The sequence below is a fragment of the Anastrepha obliqua genome, unplaced genomic scaffold (assembly GCF_027943255.1).
Source record: "Anastrepha obliqua isolate idAnaObli1 unplaced genomic scaffold, idAnaObli1_1.0 ptg000188l, whole genome shotgun sequence".
In the NCBI taxonomy this organism is placed as follows: Eukaryota; Metazoa; Arthropoda; class Insecta; order Diptera; family Tephritidae; genus Anastrepha; species Anastrepha obliqua.
The window spans coordinates 41,878-47,500 of record NW_026562264.1 but is presented as its reverse complement, the minus strand read 5'-3'; the positions used below and the strand labels follow the sequence as shown (position 1 = coordinate 47,500).

The window sequence follows — 5,623 nt, the reverse complement described above, 5'->3', positions numbered from 1 at the left end:
AGATGGTTCGATTGGTCTTTCGCCCCTATACTCAATTCTGACAATCGATTTGCACGTCAGAACTGTTTCGGTCTTCCATCAGGGTTTCCCCTGACTTCAACCTGATCAAGTATAGTTCACCATCTTTCGGGTCACAGCATATATGCTCAAGGTACGCTCCAGTTAGAGGTATAAATAATAATAAATTATCATTATACATAACTATATGGAACGCCCCGGGATTGAATTAATTGACTATTTATTAAAAAATAGACTAAAAATTAATCCCATTATATTTAAGTTAAGTTAATTATGCCATTAAGTTTAATATAACTCAATGACTTGCACATATGTTAGACTCCTTGGTCCGTGTTTCAAGACGGGTCCCGAAGGTATCCTGAATCTTTCGCATTGTTAATCATATAAATGCATACAAATAAATATTAATATCATAGATATTAAATTTTTTGTAAAATTCAAAAAATGAATTTTAGCATTATATATAATAAAATCTATCAACACTTTATCAAATCATTAGTATTTATTTTATGTTAATATGCTTAAAAAGCAAATTAATTTAAATAAACTTAATATCACCAATGATCTTTTGATAAATACTTTATTATGTTAATAGATTACAATGTCCTTATATGAAAAAAATGCACATTATTTTTTTAATTATTTAATGATGAATTTTTCATAATGGATATTCAGGTTCATCGGGCTTAACCTCTAAGCAGTTTCACGTACTATTTAACTCTCTATTCAGAGTTCTTTTCAACTTTCCCTCACGGTACTTGTTTACTATCGGTCTCATGGTTATATTTAGTTTTAGATGGAGTTTACCACCCACTTAGTGCTGCACTATCAAGCAACACGACTCTTTGGAAATATCTTTCTAGTAATCATTAACGTTATACGGGCCTGGCACCCTCTATGGGTAAATGGCCTCATTTAAGAAGGACTTAAATCGTTAATTTCTCATACTAGATATTAAGATATTCCATACACTGCATCTCACATTTGACATATAGACAAAGTGACTTAGTGCTGAACTATTTTCTTTTCGCTCGCCGCTACTAAGAAAATCCTTGTTAGTTTCTTTTCCTCCCCTCATTAATATGCTTAAATTCAGGGGGTAATCCCATATGAGTTGAGGTTGTTTTAATATTCTTTTTTTATCTTCTCACAATTTAATAAAAAAATTATATCATCTTTTCATCTCTATTTTTCTTTTCTCCTTTTATATATTGTAAATATATAAAAATAATAATAATGTAAAATGAGGCAATCCTAGAATAAAAAAATTAATTTTTATGCTAGACATTCCTCCTTTTAATTACATATATAAATTATTATTTTATATATATATATAAATAATATGAAAATTTTTTGTAAAGAATACTTAGATTCAATATTTTCATCATTTCATTTTATTTGAGAGGATTTTTTTTTTAAAGAATATATAATAAATAAAATTCATTATATATCTTTATTTTTTTTGCTATTAATATTATGAATTATTTAAAATCCAATAATATACACATTTGCTTAAATTCAATTATTTTTATAAAAGAATAAGCAACTTATTTAGCATAGTCTTACAACCCTCAACCATATGTAGTCCAAGCAGTACTTTAAAATTGAATTTAATGTACATAACAGCATGGACTGCGATATGCGTTCAAAATGTCGATGTTCATGTGTCCTGCAGTTCACACGATGACGCACAGTTTGCTGCGTTCTTCATCGACCCATGAGCCAAGTGATCCACCGCTTAGAGTATTTTTTTATTTATTTTTATTTATAACAAATGTCAATTTTTTTTTGCATATATTAATTGAAAGAGTAAAATTAAATAATATTAATAATATATAAATTGATTTTCTTTCAATAATATATATCAAATATATTTAACTCTAAACATTTTTATTAAGTTGCGAATGTCTTAGTTCAACAATAATACAGTGGTGGTATTTATTATGATTCAATTATTTTGTATTTTTTTAATCATTTTATGTATATATAATAATATAATAAATATATACCACTTTTGTTATTGTGAACAAATTAACTTATCATTCAATCAAATGAATAATAAGTACAACTTTTTATTTTCATGTTTAAAGGTTTTTAAAAGAAAAAAATAAGAAAAAACATTACAAAATGTACCATCATATATTATATTTAATATGATATAATTGATGGATCACAAATTGAATGAAAAAGAATAAAAAGAATTATGGATTCAAAATAATTATATAAATTTTTTTTTTTTTTCTTTTTTTTTTTTTTTTTTTTTTCTTTTTGTTCGTTTGTTTGCTTGTCTGTTTGTTTGTTTGTTTGTTTGTTTTTCTTACGGATATGGAACACAATAATGATCCTTCCGCAGGTTCACCTACGGAAACCTTGTTACGACTTTTACTTCCTCTAAATAATCAAGTTCGGTCAACTTTTGCGAAACAACCGTGACACACGAGGCGTCACAGTGATCACGTCCGGAGACCTCACTAAATAATTCAATCGGTAGTAGCGACGGGCGGTATGTACAAAGGGCAGGGACTTAATCAATGCGAGTTAATAACTCGCACTTACTGGGAATTCCAAGTTCATGTGAACAGTTTCAGTTCACAATCCCAAGCATGAAAGTGGTTCAGCGGTTTACCCGGACCTCTCGGTCTAGGAAATACACGTTGATACTTTCATTGTAGCGCGCGTGCAGCCCAGGACATCTAAGGGCATCACAGACCTGTTATTGCTCAATCTCGTTACTGCTAGACGCAATTTGTCCATTTAAGAAGCTAGTGTCCTTATAATGGGACAAACCAACAGGTACGACTCCACTTATATAAACACATTCAAACACTTGTACATTCAAGATGTACGCATGAAAGAAGGCTATATAAGTTTCAACATCATAATCCTGAAAGCATCTATTTAATATATTTGAGTCTCGTTCGTTATCGGAATTAACCAGACAAATCACTCCACGAACTAAGAACGGCCATGCACCACCACCCATAGATTCGAGAAAGAGCTATCAATCTGTCTTACACGCTTATGTTCGGACCTGGTAAGTTTTCCCGTGTTGAGTCAAATTAAGCCGCAGGCTCCACTCCTGGTGGTGCCCTTCCGTCAATTCCTTTAAGTTTCAGCTTTGCAACCATACTTCCCCCGGAGCCCAAAAGCTTTGGTTTCCCGGGAAGCGACTGAGAGAGCCATAGTAGTAGCTACACCCAATTGCTAGCTGGCATCGTTTATGGTTAGAACTAGGGCGGTATCTGATCGCCTTCGAACCTCTAACTTTCGTTCTTGATTAATGAAAACATCTTTGGCAAATGCTTTCGCTTAAGTTAGTCTTACGACGGTCCAAGAATTTCACCTCTCGCGTCGTAATACTAATGCCCCCAAACTGCTTCTATTAATCATTACCTCTTGATCTAAAAACCAATGAAAGTAGAACAGAGGTCTTATTTCATTATTCCATGCACAAAATATTCAGGCATTTGGAGCCTGCTTTAAGCACTCTAATTTGTTCAAAGTAATTGTACCGGCCCACAACAACACTCGATGAAGAGCACTGAAGTAGGTTTAAATAGGAGGAATATATAAAAAATACATTGTATTAATTATATATAAGAACTCCACCGGTAATACGCTTACATACATAAGGTAATGTACATACCACAATATATAGTTGTACTACCCGTATGAAGCACAAATTCAACTACGAACGTTTTAACCGCAACAACTTTAATATACGCTATTGGAGCTGGAATTACCGCGGCTGCTGGCACCAGACTTGCCCTCCAATAGGTCCTTGTTAAAGGATTTAAAGTGTACTCATTCCAATTACAGGGCCTCGGATATGAGTCCTGTATTGTTATTTTTCGTCACTACCTCCCCGAACTGGGAGTGGGTAATTTACGCGCCTGCTGCCTTCCTTAGATGTGGTAGCCGTTTCTCAGGCTCCCTCTCCGGAATCGAACCCTGATTCCCCGTTACCCGTTGCAACCATGGTAGTCCTAGATACTACCATCAAAAGTTGATAGGGCAGACATTTGAAAGATCTGTCGTCGGTACGGGACCATACGATCTGCAAGTTATCTAGAGTTCAACCAATTTAACGATCAAATGATCGCTTGGTTTTAGTCTAATAAAAGCACACGTTCCATAAGGTCCGTGTTTATATTGCATGTATTAGCTCTAGAATTACCACAGTTATCCAAGTAACTGTTAACGATCTATGGAACCATAACTGATATAATGAGCCTTTTGCGGTTTCACTTTTAATTTGTTTGTACTTAGACATGCATGGCTTAATCTTTGAGACAAGCATATAACTACTGGCAGGATCAACCAGAATAATATTTTTATTTATATATATTTTTCTTTGTTTTTCATATTTGAAAATTTCATAAATTACGGTGTATATAAAAAGTAAAGGGGCGACCCCCCTTTAGCTTTTCTTATCAAAATTCAAAAACCGTTTTTTATGAAAAAGAATTTTCGTTCTCTATATTATATATTTTATATAAAAATATAAGAACGATATTTCTTCTTAATATTTGTCAATTTTCAAATAATTTATCATTCTTAATAACATTTTACTTTTTTTTCAAATGCATTTTTAATGTAATAATTTCATATATTACATAATTTTTCTCTTTGAATTGAAATTAATAATTTCATAATTCTATTTTTTAATCATAAATATATATGATTGAAAAAATTTTCTCCTCTTTTCCTTTGTTTAAAATTTAATTTTTCTTATAAATTTTTGTTTTTCTTATTTTTTTCTCTTCATCATCTGTTTAATTTCCTGTATTTATATACAAGAAACAAACAGTTGAGGATAATTTCTATGTAATGCTAGTATAGAATATAAAATTTTGAATTCAAAAATTTATTTCTATTTAAACTAACTATAGAAAACCAGGAATAAAATACAATAACACCAATATGCCATAACATGTTAGTATAGAATATAGATTCTTCATATATGTATATATATTCGAAAATTTTTTCTATTTAAACTAACGTATGGAAAACCAGGAATAAAATCATAATATTACCAGTTTAATATGGCTCAAATTCGAGTTTCATATAGTTATGATTCGATTTATATGCTTCAATATCATTGGTTAGTTAACTTTTGATATTTTCATATTATATCACATGCCTTCACCGTGAGTGTTTTTTGCCATGCACACCTCACATTGTCAAAAATGTATGGGAAAAATTCATTTCAATACATTTCAGTTTGATTTGAAATGTCTTTATTATATATTTTAATGGCAATATGCCAAGGTTATATTCCATAAAATGTTAGTATAGAATATAGATTCTTCATATATGTATATATATTCGAGAATTTTTTTCTATTTAAACTAACGTATGGAAAACCAGGCATAAAATCACAATATTACCAGTTTAATATGGCTCAAATTCGAGTTTCATATAGTTATGATTCGATTTATATGTTTCAATATCATTGGTTAGTTAACTTTTGATATTTTCATATTATATCACATGCCTTCACCGTGAGTGTTTTTTGCCATGCACACCTCACATTGTCAAAAATGTATGGGAAAAATTCATTTCAATACATTTCAGTTTGATTTGAAATGTCTTTATTATATAT

At 30.8% G+C, this 5,623-nt stretch overlaps 2 non-coding genes and 1 pseudogene across 2 annotated transcripts in view; all 3 read right to left on the bottom strand.

Moving 5' to 3' along the window:
* Positions 1 to 1,141, bottom strand: part of LOC129252387 (large subunit ribosomal RNA) — a 3,986-nt gene extending 2,845 nt beyond the window's left edge. Inside the window, exon 1 of the ribosomal RNA XR_008583416.1 lies at positions 1 to 1,141. This exon is cut by the window's left edge and continues 2,845 nt beyond it. This is a non-coding gene — a ribosomal RNA (large subunit ribosomal RNA).
* Positions 1,142 to 1,583: 442 nt separating this feature from the next.
* On the bottom strand, positions 1,584 to 1,764 carry LOC129252391 (5.8S ribosomal RNA; annotated as a pseudogene).
* Positions 1,765 to 2,354: 590 nt separating this feature from the next.
* LOC129252393 (small subunit ribosomal RNA) lies at positions 2,355 to 4,345 on the bottom strand. Its single transcript, XR_008583419.1, has one exon. It is a non-coding gene; the product is annotated as a small subunit ribosomal RNA (ribosomal RNA).
* Positions 4,346 to 5,623: the final 1,278 nt, after the last annotated feature.